This window comes from Oncorhynchus mykiss, chromosome 9 (assembly GCF_013265735.2).
Source record: "Oncorhynchus mykiss isolate Arlee chromosome 9, USDA_OmykA_1.1, whole genome shotgun sequence".
In the NCBI taxonomy this organism is placed as follows: Eukaryota; Metazoa; Chordata; class Actinopteri; order Salmoniformes; family Salmonidae; genus Oncorhynchus; species Oncorhynchus mykiss.
In genome coordinates, this window is record NC_048573.1 from 72,484,590 (window position 1) to 72,499,589 (window position 15,000).

The window sequence follows — 15,000 nt, forward strand, 5'->3', positions numbered from 1 at the left end:
GGTAGACGTTAATATAAGTCCGTGGGTCACAGCTTTCTGCGTAGTTTGCTCTGTGAGTTGTCTTGGTGATGCTACGTAGTTTTCCCGGTTCTTTGGCTTAGGACAGCTGCTTCAGTTGGTTCATCGTCTCATTGGCCAGGTGATAGGATCGGTAAGTTGTGCCAGGTGAATATTGATTACGTTGATATTGATTACTGCGTGTGTTTGGCCGCTTGTAAGAAAGACATTTCACTATGCATGTTAACATCGAGACATGAACTGATGAACCGATAAGGAGTTGTAGGAGTGAACTCTGAGGCGACGTCCCAAAATAGAACCCTACTCCGTACGTAGTGCACTACACCCTGTGGGCCCTGGTCAAAAGTAGTGCACTACGCAGGGAATAGGGCGCCGTTTGGGATTCACACCTCAGAATGAGGAACGGCCTGCACGGGACGGGACAGACAGAGGGACCTTCTGCTGCAGTGAAGTCATCATGAAGTTGTGTCTTGGTACAGAAGATTGAGCACAAAACAGAGGAGTCAGTGAGTGAACATCATTTTGATGATGTTTGTTTTTATTATTGAAAGAGAGGGGAAAGAATGAAAAGCTGCAGGTAAATTAAACGTGAATGTGGGTGACCTTAAAGAGTTGTCTGTCTAAGTGTATACATCATATAATATATATGGTTTACGATCATTATACAGCTTGTGTGTGTATGTGAGCCTACATATTATATACTACCAGCTACCAGTATATATTATCGAGAGAGAGAGGTTGTTTTATATTTATTTCAATAAACAATATTTCACTTTATTTATTTCAATAAACAATATTTCACTTTTGTATATTATCTACCTCACTTGCTTTGGCAATGTTAACACATGTTTCCCATGCCAATAAAGCCCCTTGAATTGAATTGAATTGAATTGAGAGAGAGAGAGAGAGAGAGAGAGCGAGAACAAGGACAAAGAGAGAGCGAGAGAGAGAGCGAGAGAGAGATAGAGAGAGAGAGCAAGGAGAGAGTGAGAGTGAGAGAGCAAAGATAGTGGGAGAGGGACAGAAAGGAGAGAGAGAGAGAGAGAGAGAGAGAGAGAGAGAGAGGGCTCATCATTCTCTCAGTACTGCAGAGCAGAACTCTCTCTCCTAGACTTGTCTCTTTTGCACTTGCATCAAATCTCTCTCTCTCTCTCTCTCCTTTCTGTCTCTCTCCCTCTCTCTCTTTGCTCTCTCTCGCTCTCTCTCTTTGTCCTTGTTCTCTCTCTCCCTCTCTCTCCCTCTCTCTCTCTCTCTCTCTCCTTTCTGTCTCTCTCCCTCTCTCTCTGCTCTCTCTCGCTCTCTCTTTTTGTCCTTGTTCTCTCTCTCTCTCCCTCCCTCTCTCTCTCTCTCCCTCCCTCTCTCTCTCTCGTCACCCTCTAGGACTCTAGGTTAGTGTTTGCTCTTTAGGGTTTTTTAGGCCGGGTAACCTGTAAAGCACTTTGTGACAACTACTGATGTTACTAAAAGGGTTTTCATAAAATACATTTGATTGAATGATTGATCGTGCTTGTGTATCGATATTGTGTATTGCCCCCAAAGACCATTAGAATAGATGATCCTGTTATTTTGTTTGTTTAGTTTATGTCTGAGTGAAGGTGAAGTTAAGGGTACCTGAACTAGTGCTCACCTGCAACCTAGAGGTTCATTGTGAATCCAGGTGGTGGTCTTTCTGATTGGTGTGCAGGGTTAGGGGTTCATCTTTAGGTCACTGTGTTGAGACCTTGAAAGAAAATGGCCTTTCCTTTGTCATCCCGGGCAGTTTGTTGGAGTTTGGGGCCAGGTTGTTAGGGTTTAGGCCAGGTTGTTAGGGTTTAGGCCAGGTTGTTGGGGTTTAGGCCAGGTTGTTGGGGTTTAGGCCAGGTTGTTGGGGTTTAGGCCAGGTTGTTAGGGTTTAGGCCAGGTTGTTGGGGTTTAGGCCAGGTTGTTGTGGTTTAGGCCAGGTTGTTAGGGTTTAGGCCAGGTTGTTGGGGTTTAGGCCGGGTTGTTGGGGTTTAGTCCAGGTTGTTGGGGTTTAGGCCAGGTTGTTGTGGTTTAGGCCAGGTTGTTAGGGTTTAGGCCAGGTTGTTGGGGTTTAGGCCGGGTTGTTGGGGTTTAGTCCAGGTTGTTGGGGTTTAGGCCAGGTTGTTGGGGTTTAGAACAGGCCAGGTTGTTGGGGTTTAGGCCAGGTTGTTGGGGTTTAGGCCAGGCCAGGTTGTTAGGGTTTATGCCAGGTTGTTAGAGTTTAGGCCAGGTTGTTGGGGTTTAGGCCAGGTTGTTGGGGTTTAGGCCAGGTTGTTGGGGTTTAGGCCAGGTTGTTGGGGTTTAGGCCAGGCCAGGTTGTTGGGGTTTAGGCCACATTGTTGGGGTTTAGGCCATGCCAGGTTGTTGGGGTTTAGGCCAGGTTGTTGGGGTTTAGGCCAGGTTGTTGGGGTTTAGGCAAGGTTGTTGGGGTTTAGGCAAGGTTGTTGGGGTTTAGGCCAGGTTGTTGGGGTTTAGGCCAGGCCAGGTTGTTGGGGTTTAGGCCAGGTTGTTGGGGTTTAGGCCAGGTTGTTGGGGTTTAGGCCAGGTTGTTGGGGTTTAGGCCAGGTTGTTGGGGTTTAGGCCAGGTTGTTGGGGTTTAGGCCAGGTAACTGTGAAGAATATTGTGACAACTGCTGACATTTAAAAAAAGGGTTTTATAAATAACGATTGATTGATTGATTGATTGATTGATTGATTGAGTCTTCCATGAGAACAAAAGAGCAAAGAACATCTCTTCAGTAGCGTGAGGATGAGGATAAATATCTGTAGTTAGGACAGAGGACAGAGGACAGGACAGAGGACAGGCCAGAGGACTGGACAGGCCAGGACAGAGGACAGGACAGAGTATAGGACAGAGAACAAGACAGAGGACTGGACAGGCCAGGACAGAGGACAGGACAGAGGACAGGACAGAGGACAGGACAGGCCAAGACAGAGGACAGGACAGAGGACTGGACAGGCCAGGACAGAGGACAGGACAGAGGACAGGACAGAGGACAGGACAGGTCAGGACAGGGGACAGGACAGAGGACTGGACAGGCCAGGACAGAGGACAGGACAGAGGACAGGACAGAGGACATGGTAGAGAACTGGACAGATCAGGACAGAGGACAGGACAAAGGACAGGACAGAGTATAGGACAGAGGACAGGACAGAGGACAGGACAGGACAGAGAACAAGACAGAGGACAGGCCAGAGGACTGGACAGGCCAGGACAGAGGACAGGACAGAGGCCAGGACAGAGAACAGAGAACAGGACAGAGGACAGGACAGAGGACAGGACAGGACAGAGAACAAGACAGAGGACAGGACAGAGGACAGGACAGAGGCCAGGACAGAGGACAGGACAGAGGACAGGACAGAGAACAGGACAGAGGACAGGACAGAGAACAGGACAGAGGACAGGACAGAGAACAGGACAGGCCAGGACAGGGGACAGGACAGAGGACAGGACAGAGAACAGGACAGAGGACAGGACAGAGGACAGGACAGAGGACAGGCGGCTGATACTATAACGTACTTTCACATCCGTGCCAGAACTGCCATCATTCTTAACATCTGCAGTTTTACTAAGGGGGGTCTTTGTCTCTCTGTCTCTTATTTTTACTGAGGGGGCGGGGGGTTCTCTGTCTCTCCTGATTGGGGGGTAGGGGGGTGCTCTGCTGCAGCTGCACTGACAGAAATCAAATTGCCGCACTCACCTGATGTTCTTTCCTTGCACCTCAACCCTCCCCCTTCCCCTCCTCTCTAGTTTCCTTTTACTGTAGTCTCTCTCACCCCCTCCCTCCCTCCCTCCCTCCCTCCCTCCCTCCCTCCCTCCCTCCCTCCCTCCCTCCCTCCTCTCTAGTTTCCTTTTACTGTAGTCTCTCTCTCTCTCCATTTCTCTCTCTCTCTCTCTCCATCTCTCCCTCCCTCCCCCTTCTCCTCCTCTCTAGTTTCCTTTTACTGTAGTCTCTGTCTCTCTCCCTCTCCATCTCTCCCTCCCCCAATCTCTCAAGAGTCCCATTGCCCCTCCACAGTGCATCACAATCATACTGCTCTGCACCTATGTAATTCAGGACCCCTCCCCCTTTCCTCCTCCCCCTCCTTCTACCCCCTACCCCTCCTCTTTCCCCCTAGCCCTCCTCCTTCCCCCTAGCCCTCCTCCTTCCCCCTCTCCCACTCCCTTCCTCTTACCCCTCCTAAAACTGTAGGCAGCAGCAGAGCACTGGTTCTGTTCTGTCCCACCATTACCACTCTCCATCATCCTTGAGCAATTTGCCTGAGTGAGGGAAAAGAGTGTGTGTGTGTGTGTGTGTGTGTGTGTGTGTGTGTGAGCATCAGCCAGCCAGCAGAACAGAAAACAGCAGCAGCCCTGCAGTGTCCTGCAGCAGTGTGAACAGTTAGCTCAGTTGCTGAATTCTGCAGTGCTGGTTGGACTATCGTGGCAGTAGGCAGGCACACTCTAGTCAGCAGTCACATGGTGCAGAGAGAGAGAGGTAGCTACTGGCCGGCTTTGAGCGGTCTGTCTACAGGCTGGGGGTGAGTGAGTTGGGGAGAGGACAAGGAGCAGGGGGGGGGGGGGGGGATGGGGGAGATGCCTGCGTGAGCAGGAGGAGGCCCAGAAGGAGGAGGAGGGGGGGGTGTACGACCGTTCATTTACCAGATCAGCTGCCTGCCTGACTGTCCTCCTCGCCTCTCATCCCTCTCTCCTCCTCCTTTAGTCTCTCCTCTCATCCTCCTCTCTTCTCCTCCCCCTTTCTTCTCTCCTCCCCCTTTCTCCTCTCCTCCCCCTTTCTCCTCTCCTCCCCCTTTCTTCTCTCCTCCTCCTCTCCTCCCTTTTTCTCCTCTCCTCTCCCCCTAATGGTGCATTGTCCCATTCAGGCGCTAGCTCCACTTCCTGATGATGTAATAAATGCAGCAAGCTTTGAACTTGCTGGGGTAAGAGTTCTCTCTTTTTTTCCTCTCGTTTCCCCCACTGGCACGTTACCCTCCAAGAGGGAGGGATAGATAGATGTGTGCAACTGTGGGGCAGTTGGGGCCTCCTTCAATATATGTGCCAGAAGTGAACGTGTTAAAAGTGAGGAATGATATGATGAGGTTGTAACAACAGTTCGATTTTCTTTTATTACAAAAAATAAAAATAAAAATAAAATTGTAATGCTTATTTAGGATTTTTTTTATTTTTAAAGCAGATAAATACGCATTATGAATGATTTGGTTATCATGATCTCACCAAACCAAAAGGGTATATAGTAATGAAAATATAAACTATATCTGATTTCATAAAATAATGCCACGGTATTAAAATGATCTTGTTCAGTTACAGCCCTATATTATCATCATCACAGTTCCTCCTGTCAGCAGGAATATACAGCTGATTAATACTAAAGTAGCTTTTACAGAAGGATCGCTGAGCTGCACTGGAGGTTACAAGGGCATAATATAGCATATATTAAAACATGATACATTTACATTATAAACCCAGCTCTGATTTTATATATAAAAAAGTATATATAAAAAAAACTTAATCAACGATATCATGCACAATCAACATCCAGCGGATTATTCTATAGCTTCTACTTGAACGAGATGTAGTGTGTATCCCAAACTGCACCCTATTCCCTGTATAGTGCACTACACGGGGAATAGAGCAGTTCCACTCTGAGTTCCACTGGAGGGTACTGTGAGGTCATCACTGCTCTAGTGGAAGTTGTGGAGCTATACCTTCTCTGTACCTTACTGGAGCTATACCTTCTCTGTACCTTACTGGAGCTATACCTTCTCTGGTTCCATCTCTCTCTCTCTCTCTCTCTCTCTCTCTCTCTACTGCAGAGGGGTAGCTGGGACACACATCCACACACAGAGTGAGAGGAGAGAGGAGAGAGAGAGGAGAGAGAGAGAGAGGAGAGAGAGGGGAGAGAGGAGAGAGTGAGGAGAGGGGAGAGAGGAGAGAGTGAGGAGAGAGGAGAGCGAGGAGAGAGTGAGGAGAGAGGAGAGCGAGGAGAGAGTGAGGAGAGAGAGGTGAGTGAGGAGAGAGGAGAGATTGAGGAGAGAGGAGAGAGAGTGAGGAGAGAGAGAGGAGAGAGAGGAGAGAGAGAGGAGAGAGAGAGGAGAGAGAGAGGAGAGAGAGAGGTGAGTGAGGAGAGAGGAGAGAGTGAGGAGAGAGGAGATAGAGAAGAGAGAGAGGAGAGAGACAGAGGGAGGAGAGAGGAGAGTGAGGAGAGAGGAGAGAGGAGAGAGGAGAGTGAGGAGAGAGGAGAGAGACAGAGAGAGAGACCTTATAATTTTACAGTGATCTGGAAATTAGCTTTTGACACAAAAAGTGACATGATACAGTTTGAGAGTCAGAGATCTACCTGCAACACGTTGGGCGGTGCTCCAGATCAGGTTTGAGAGTCAGAGATCTACCTGCAACACATTGGGCGGTGCTCCAGATCAGGTTGCGCATATCCAAGATAAATCAGGAAACGTTTTGCCAAAAAACAATATCCTTGTCTTTTTTGCACGGCTGCAATTTTCCTAATTATAGAAAAGGAGAAATATTATGCGACCTTCCCAGTTTAACATCTGGAGCCCCTTCCATTGCCATCATCTACCACTGAAGGTAGTTCTTGATACATTTCATTAGAAATATAATGAGATTTATTTTCTTCAGAAAAAAATGTGTAAATGGTTTTTTTCCCCTAAAAACATAAAACATACACTTTTTATGTGAATTGAGCATCTTCATCCACGATGTCATGTCTTAACCATATTAATATGCATGGTTGCCATTGGTAATTCATATTCATGGTTGCCATTGGTAATTCATATTCATGGTTGCCATTGGTAATTCATATTCATGGTTGCCATTGGTAATTCATATTCATGGTTGCCATTGGTAGTTCATGTAGGCCTGTTGGTAATTAATATGCATGGTTGCCATTGGTAATTCATGTAGGCCTGTTGGTAATTAATATTAATGGTTGCCATTGGTAGTTAATGTAGGCCTATTGGTAATTAATATTCATGGTTGCCATTGGTAATTCATGTAGGCCTGTTGGTAATTGTAGGTAGTCTGCAGTGTGTGTTTTCTGGATGTAAACGAGCAGCATCAGCAGAGTAAGGGCTCTATTCAATCCGCATTGCGGAAGTTCGGCTTTACAGCGTGATTGAAATTTAAAGGCAGTGTTCGTGCTTTCAGAGGAGACTGCATTTACGTTAAACACTACTACACATGTCTGCTCAATCTCAAATGACCTTCACATTTCTATCATGGAACCTGTTATGCTTCTGCTTGAATAAAGCCCTAGGACTATCCTACGCAGAGACTTTGGGAGAATCTCAATTGCATATTCCTTGCGTCCCTCCCTCCCTCCCTCGCTTCATTCTCAAATCCCATTGGAGGGGAAGATCAGTAGGGGAGGGGGACCTATGGCTTTCTCATCCAATGGGTTTTGAGAAGGGGGTTGAGGAGCGAGAAGAGAGGATGTAATTGAGATTCTCCCCTAGAGAAGGCTACCAGAGTCATGCAGATTCTACCACTATTACATATTTGCCAAACTATTTATAATTCCTGTAGCTGCTGGTCATTGAAGATGTTTTCTGGAAAAGTAAAACGCTGAATTATGCAGTTTCGCTCCAGAAAATCCAGTAGGTCTATTCTACGTGTAGTGAGTGACCTCAACTGCAGTGAGGGTGCGGAAAGAGGAGAACAACAGACATTTTAAAAAGTGAAAACTATCTGAAGGGGAAATAGTACATACGTTTTAGAGATCAATATCATACATTTTCTGACACAATATACATGTCAGTTTAATGTCAGTCTTTCTGGATCTTTCCACTTCTGTTGGTTTGTTTCTGATATGCTCCTACAAGGTTTTATAACCATACTATATGACCCCCCCCCCCCCCCCCCTCACTCTCACTCTGCTCCTCCCCTCTCCTCCCACCTACAGTGTGTGAGTAGATTCACTCTGATGTCCTCTGCCTGGGCTGGCTGAGCTGTGCTTGTTGAAACATGCCTCGACTTGTACTGGGCTCGCCTGGCCAAGGAAGGAGAGAGAGCCTTGAGCCCTGCCCTCAATGTCTTTCACCATCCCTGCTTGAAGTGACCCTCGGGCAGACAAACAAGAACCAGCAGAGCGGCTCAACACTGGCAGTTGACTGTCCTGGACACTCAGAACAGAACCAGAACAGAACCAGAACAGGACCCTGGATCTTCAGCTGTAGCCAGTCTATAATCTGTCCTCGATCCAAACACTACTTTACTGGTAAGTCTAATGTTTAATATGTTCCCTTCTGAATGGACTTCTTTTAGCCTAATCATACTGTAAGTACCCTCTACTAGCTCTCTCAAATAACTGCTGGTCTCTTACTTCTACACTACTGAAAAGAGAAAATGACATTTCACTGTTCCACTGGCATGTAGCTACAGTATTTAATGGTAGTCTACTGTTCCACTGGCATGTAGCTACAGTATTTAATGGTAGTCTACTGTTCCACTGGCATGTAGCTACAGTATTTAATGGTAGTCTACTGTTCCACTAGCATGTAGCTACAGTATTTAATGGTAGTCTACTGTTCCACTAGCATGTAGCTACAGTATTTAATGGTAGTCTACTGTTCCACTAGCATGTAGCTACAGTATTTAATGGTAGTCTACTGTTCCACTAGCATGTAGCTACAGTATTTAATGGTAGTCTACTGTTCCACTAGCATGTAGCTACAGTATTTAATGGTAGTCTACTGTTCCACTAGCATGTAGCTACAGTATTTAATGGTAGTCTACTGTTCCACTAGCATGTAGCTACAGTATTTAATGGTAGCCTTGTTTTTTTTATTGTTTTTTATTTTTTTATTTCCCCTTTATTTAACCAGGTAGGGCAGTTGAGAACACCTTTATTTAACCAGGTAGGCTAGTTGAGAACACCTTTATTTAACCAGGTAGGCTAGTTGAGAACACCTTTATTTAACCAGGTAGGGCAGTTGAGAACACCTTTATTTAACCAGGTAGGCTAGTTGAGAACACCTTTATTTAACCAGGTAGGCTAGTTGAGAACACCTTTATTTAACCAGGTAGGGCAGTTGAGAACACCTTTATTTAACCAGGTAGGCTAGTTGAGAACACCTTTATTTAACCAGGTAGGCTAGTTGAGAACACCTTTATTTAACCAGGTAGGGCAGTTGAGAACACCTTTATTTAACCAGGTAGGCTAGTTGAGAACACCTTTATTTAACCAGGTAGGCTAGTTGAGAACACCTTTATTTAACCAGGTAGGCTAGTTGAGAACACCTTTATTTAACCAGGTAGGGCAGTTGAGAACAAGTTTTCATTTACAATTGCGACCTGGCCAAGATAAAGCAAAGCAGTGCGACACAAACAACAACACAGAGTTACACATGGAGTAAACAAACATACAGTCAATAATACAGTAGGGGGGGAAAAGAAAGACTATAGACAGTGTGTCTAAATGGCGTGAGGAGGTGATGCAATAAATAGGCCAATAGTAGCACCGTAATTACAATTTAGCAAATTAACACTGAAGTGATGATGATGTGAAAGTAGAGATACTGGGGCGAAAAAGAGGTGGTGCTTGTTTCCCCAAAAACATCACACAGACAGAAACAGAAGTAACTCATAAATTATTACTGTGTCGTTACCGTTTGTAATCTCTGTTTGACCATGTAATCTCTGTTTGACCATGTCATCTCTGTTTGACCATGTAATCTCTGTTTGACCATGTCATCTCTGTTTGACCATGTCATCTCTGTTTGACCATGTCATCTCTGTTTGACCATGTCATCTCTGTTTGACCATGTCATCTCTGTTTGACCATGTCATCTCTGTTTGACCATGTCATCTCTGTTTGACCATGTAATCTCTGTTTGACCATGTAATCTCTGTTTGATCATGTAATCTCTGTTTGACCATGTAATCTCTGTTTGACCATGTCATCTCTGTTTGACCATGTAATCTCTGTTTGACCATGTAATCTCCGGGTAAAGGGTCATTTTTATCGTACAATAAGTGCATCTGTAACAGCGAGTTACCAATTATACACTTCCACCCTCTGGACTGTCCTCTATGAATGACTAAAAACACACACATTATTGTCATATTTCCTATTGGCTGGAGAAAGTTTATAAATGACCTTTCCTCCTGAAAAGGAGCAAAAGTAAGTCAATGGACAATATTACTAAAGATCTTTTTCATTTTTAAAAGGTACTTATTTTCTCTGCTCCTCTAGTCTAGCTCTTGGGGATTCCCCTTCGCAGTGAAACCTCCTCTTCATCAGCCGAGACAGCAGGCTTCCTCCACTTACCTACCAGCTGCCACCGAGGAACCACAACGTTTACCAAGGTGGGAAGCAGGCAGACTTGGGTAAGAGACGCTATTCGTTTTCTATTTGTGGTGCATATAATGAACAGTGATCTGGCCTTTGATGTAGGCACATAGAAGGGAAGAAAAGAGCCCGTCAACAGATGTAATATTCAGTAAGTCCTGTAGTAAATCATTACAGATCAGATATGTGTAATTAGGATCCCTGGATGTTCTTCCCATCTCTCCAAACTACACAAGCAGGTAGGTAGTTACCGAGTCAACAGTGTTAGTGTTTTGTGGTAACTAAGAGTGTTAAAGCTCCCGATGTGGCACAGCGATCTAAGGCACTGCATCTCAGTGCTAGAGGCGTCACTACAGACCCTGGTTTGATTCCTTCCAGGCTGTATCACAACCGGCTGTGACTGGGAGTCCCATAGGGCGGCGCACAATTGGCCCAGCATCGTCCAGGTAGGTCGCCATGGTAAAATAAGAATTTGTTCTTAACTGACTTGCCTAGTTAAATAAAGGTTAAATACATTTTTAAAAATTAATAAAAATAAAGCTTGATGCTTGTGTCTGTGAGGTAAAACTGTTGAATTACAAACACAAGCCAAGGTGAGACAGTGAGACAGACATATTGTAGAGAGAATGCGGCCCTGTTCAATCTGTATTGCCGATGTTCAGCTTTATAGCGCGATTGACTATTAAAGGCGATGTTCAGCTTTATAGCGCGATTGACTATTTAAAGGCGATGTTCAGCTTTATAGCACAATTGACAATTAAAGGCGATGTTCAGCTTTATAGCACGATTGACAATTAAAGGCGATGTTCAGCTTTATAGCGCGATTGACTATTAAAGGCGATGTTCAGCTTTATAGCGCGATTGACTATTTAAAGGCGATGTTCAGCTTTATAGCACGATTAACTATTAAAGGCGATGTTCAGCTTTATAGCGCGATTGACAATTAAAGGCGATGTTCATCTTTATAGCGCGATTGACTATTAAAGGCGATGTTCAGCTTTATAGCGCGATTGACAATTAAAGGCGATGTTCATCTTTATAGCGCGATTGACTATTAAAGGCGATGTTCAGCTTTATAGCGCGATTGACAATTAAAGGCGATGTTCATCTTTATAGCGCGATTGACAATTAAAGGCGATGTTCAGCTTTATAGCGCGATTGACTATTAAAGGCGATGTTCGTCTTTATAGCGCGATTGACTATTAAAGGCGATGTTCAGCTTTATAGCGCGATTGACTATTAAAGGCGATGTTCCCTGCGGTCACGGTAAACACTTAAGTATGCTTCATCTGGTCACAGTAAACACTAAGTATGTTTCCCTGCACTAATGCCCTTTTGAACAGATGACCTCATGTCTGTTCTCTTCATCTGTCTATTCTTCTCCCTACTTTTTAAAGTTTTAACTAGGTAAGGCAGTCAAAAACAAATTCTTATTTACAATGACCCCAAACCCGGACGACGCTGGGCCAATTGTACGCCGCCCGATTGGACTCCCAATCACGGCCGGTTGTGATACAGCCTGGATTCAAACCAGGGTGTCTGTAATGATGCCTCTAGCACTCGGGAGTCCTCATACAGTCCTCTGATCTGTCTATTCATAAACCGCCACTTCCTGATAGAAACAGCTTTTATCAGTTCATTTCTACAAGATGTTTAAGATGAAGAGATGGTTTAAAAGCCATCATCTTGAGTAAGGAGAGACACCATCTAATATGACAACATGTAGTGTAGCTGGTGTGTGGAATATGGTATCTCAATATTCTATAACATCTTATTGTTGACTTTGTTCTCAGCCTGAGGAATGAGACGGGAGTGTGACTGACTGCCAGACTGTTGTGTGTGTGAGAGAGACAGATAGAGAAAGACAAAGAGAAACAGAGAGCGAGACAGAAAGAGAGAAAGAGAGAGAGAGAGAGAGAGAGAGCGGTAGAGAGATGGTATGCTCAATGAAATGATCAAATATACAGACAACAAATTCCAATTGGCTATACTAAAACTCTTTAACATCATCCTTAGCTCTGGCATCTTCCCCAATATTTGGAACTAAGGACTGATCACCCCAATCCACAAAAGTGGAGACAAATTTGATCCCAATAACTATCGTGGGATATGTGTCAACAGCAACCTTGGGAAAATCCTCTGCATTATCATTAACAGCAGACTCATACATTTCCTCAGTGAAAACAATGTACTGAGCAAATTACAAATTGGCTTTTTACCAAAGTACCTTACAACAGAGCACGTATTCACCCAAAACACCCTAATTGACAAAGAAACAAACCAAAACAAAGGCAAAGTCTTCTCATGTTTTGTTGATTTCAAAAAAGCCTTTGACTCAATTTGGCATGAGGGTCGGCTATACAAATTGATGGAAAGTGGTGTTGGGGGTAAAACATATGACATTATAAAATCCATGTACACAAACAACAAGTGTGTGGTTAGAATAGGAAAAAAACACACACATTTCCTCCCATAGGGCCGTGGGGTGAGACAGGGATGCAGCTTAAGCCCCAGCTCCTCAACAATTGGCGAGGGCACTAGAACAGTCTGCAGCACCCGGCCTCACCCTACTAGAATCAGAAGTCAAATGTCTGCTGTTTGCTGATGATCTGGTGCTTCTGTCACCAACCAAGGAGGGCCTACAGCAGCACCTAGATGTTCTGCACAGATTCTCAGACCTGGGACCTGACAGTAAATCTCAGTAAGACAAAAATAATGGTGTTCCAAAAAAGGTCCAGTCACCAGGACCACAAATACCATTTCCATCTAGACACCGTTGCCCTAGAGCACACATAAAACTATACATACCTCAGCCTAAACATCAGCGCCACAGGTAACTTCCACTAAGCTGTGAACGATCTGAGAGACAAGGCAAGAAGGGCATTATATGCCAACAAAAGGAACATAAAATGTTATATACCAATTAGGATCTGGCAAAAAATAATTGAATCAGTAATAGAACTCATTGCCCTTTATAGTTGTGAGGTCTGGGGTCCGCTCACCAACCAAGAATTCACAAAATGGAACAAACACCAAATTGAGACTCTGCACGCAGAATTCTGCAAAAATACCCTACGTGTACAACGTAGAACACCAAATAATGCATGCAGAGCAGAATTAGGCCGATGCCCGCTAATTATCAAAATCCAGAAAAGAGACGTTAAATTCTACAACCTCCTAAAAGGAAGCGATTCCCAAACCTTCTATAACAAAGCCATCACCTACAGAGAGATGAACCTGGAGAAGAGTCCCCTAAGCAAGCTGGTCTTGGGGCTCTGTTCACAAACACAAACACACCCCACAGAGCCCCAGGACAGCAGCACAATTAGACCCAACCAAATCGTGAGAAAACCAAAAGATAATTACTTGACACATTGGAAAGAATTTACAAAAAAAAAACAGAGCAAACTAGAATGCTATTTGGCCCTACACAGAGAGTACACAGCGGCAGAATACCTGAACACTGTGACTGACCCAAACTTAAGGAAATCTTTAATATGTACAGTTTCAGTGAGCATAGCCTTGCTATTGAGAAAGGCCGCCGTAGGCAGACATGGCTCTCAAGAGAAGACAGGCTATGTGCTCACTGCCCACAAAATGAGGTGGAAACTGAGCTCCACTTCCAAACCTCCTGCCCAATGTATGACCATATTAGAGACACATATTTCCCTTTGTACTTTAACCATTTGCACATGGTTACAACACCGTAACCATCATTTTTTCTAACTTCTGTGAGTGTAATGTTTACTGTTCATTCTTTTGTTTATTTCACTTTTTATCTACTTCACTTGCTTTGACAATGTTAACATGTGTTTCCCATGCCAATAAAGCCCCTTGAATTGAATTGAGAGAGAGAGAGAGGTAGTGAGAGAGAGAGAGAGACAGAGAGAAAGAGAGAGAGAGAGAGAGACAGAGACAGAAAGAGAGACAAGAGGAGCAGTGAGAGAGAGAGAGAGAGACAGAGAGAGAGAGAGACAGATAGGAGCAGTGAGAGAGAGAGAGAGAGACACAGAGAGAGAGAGAGAGAGAGAGAGAGAGAGAGAGAGAAAGAAAGAGACAGAGACAGAGACAGAAAGAGAGACAAGAGGAGCTGTGAGAGAGAGAGAGAGAGAGAGAGAGACAGAGAGAGAGAGACAGATAGGAGCAGTGAGAGAGAGAGAGAGAGAGAGAGAGAGACAGAGAGAGAGAGAGAAAGAGAGAGAGAGATAGGAGCTGTGAGAGAGAGAGAGGGGCAGTGAGAGAGAGAGAGCACTGTACTGACAAGCAAAACTATTTTTATTACAATGCACAGTTATGTCAATAAATATCACTCCTAGTGAGGTGATAAAAGAACAAGAAAGAAATTGCCATGGGTTTGTTGTCAAAGCTAATACTTCCCTGGTAACAGAACAATACCTCAAACCCAGCTCCTATAGAACATGTTCAAATGTGACTCAGGAAACCCACCAGTTTTAGTTAACCCAGTTGTGGGTAACCCAGGGCGATAAGCCATGCCACAAAAAGATAACACGCCTAACTACCCTACACAGATAAGATAACAGTCCTAACTACCCTATACAGATAACAGTCCTAACTACCCTATACAGATAACATACCTAACTATCCCATACATATATGATAACAGTCCTAACTACCCTATACAGATAACAGTCCTAACTACCCTATACAGATAACA

The 15,000-nt window shown here is 44.6% G+C and overlaps 1 long non-coding RNA gene across 1 annotated transcript in view; it reads left to right on the plus strand.

Annotated features, from left to right (window-relative positions):
• Positions 1–7,933: 7,933 nt before the first annotated feature.
• LOC118966117 overlaps positions 7,934–15,000 on the plus strand; it is an 11,825-nt gene continuing 4,758 nt past the window's right edge. Inside the window, exons 1-2 of the long non-coding RNA XR_005053376.1 lie at positions 7,934–8,252; positions 10,230–10,363. This is a non-coding gene — a long non-coding RNA (uncharacterized LOC118966117). The remainder of the gene's footprint in view (positions 8,253–10,229; positions 10,364–15,000) is intronic.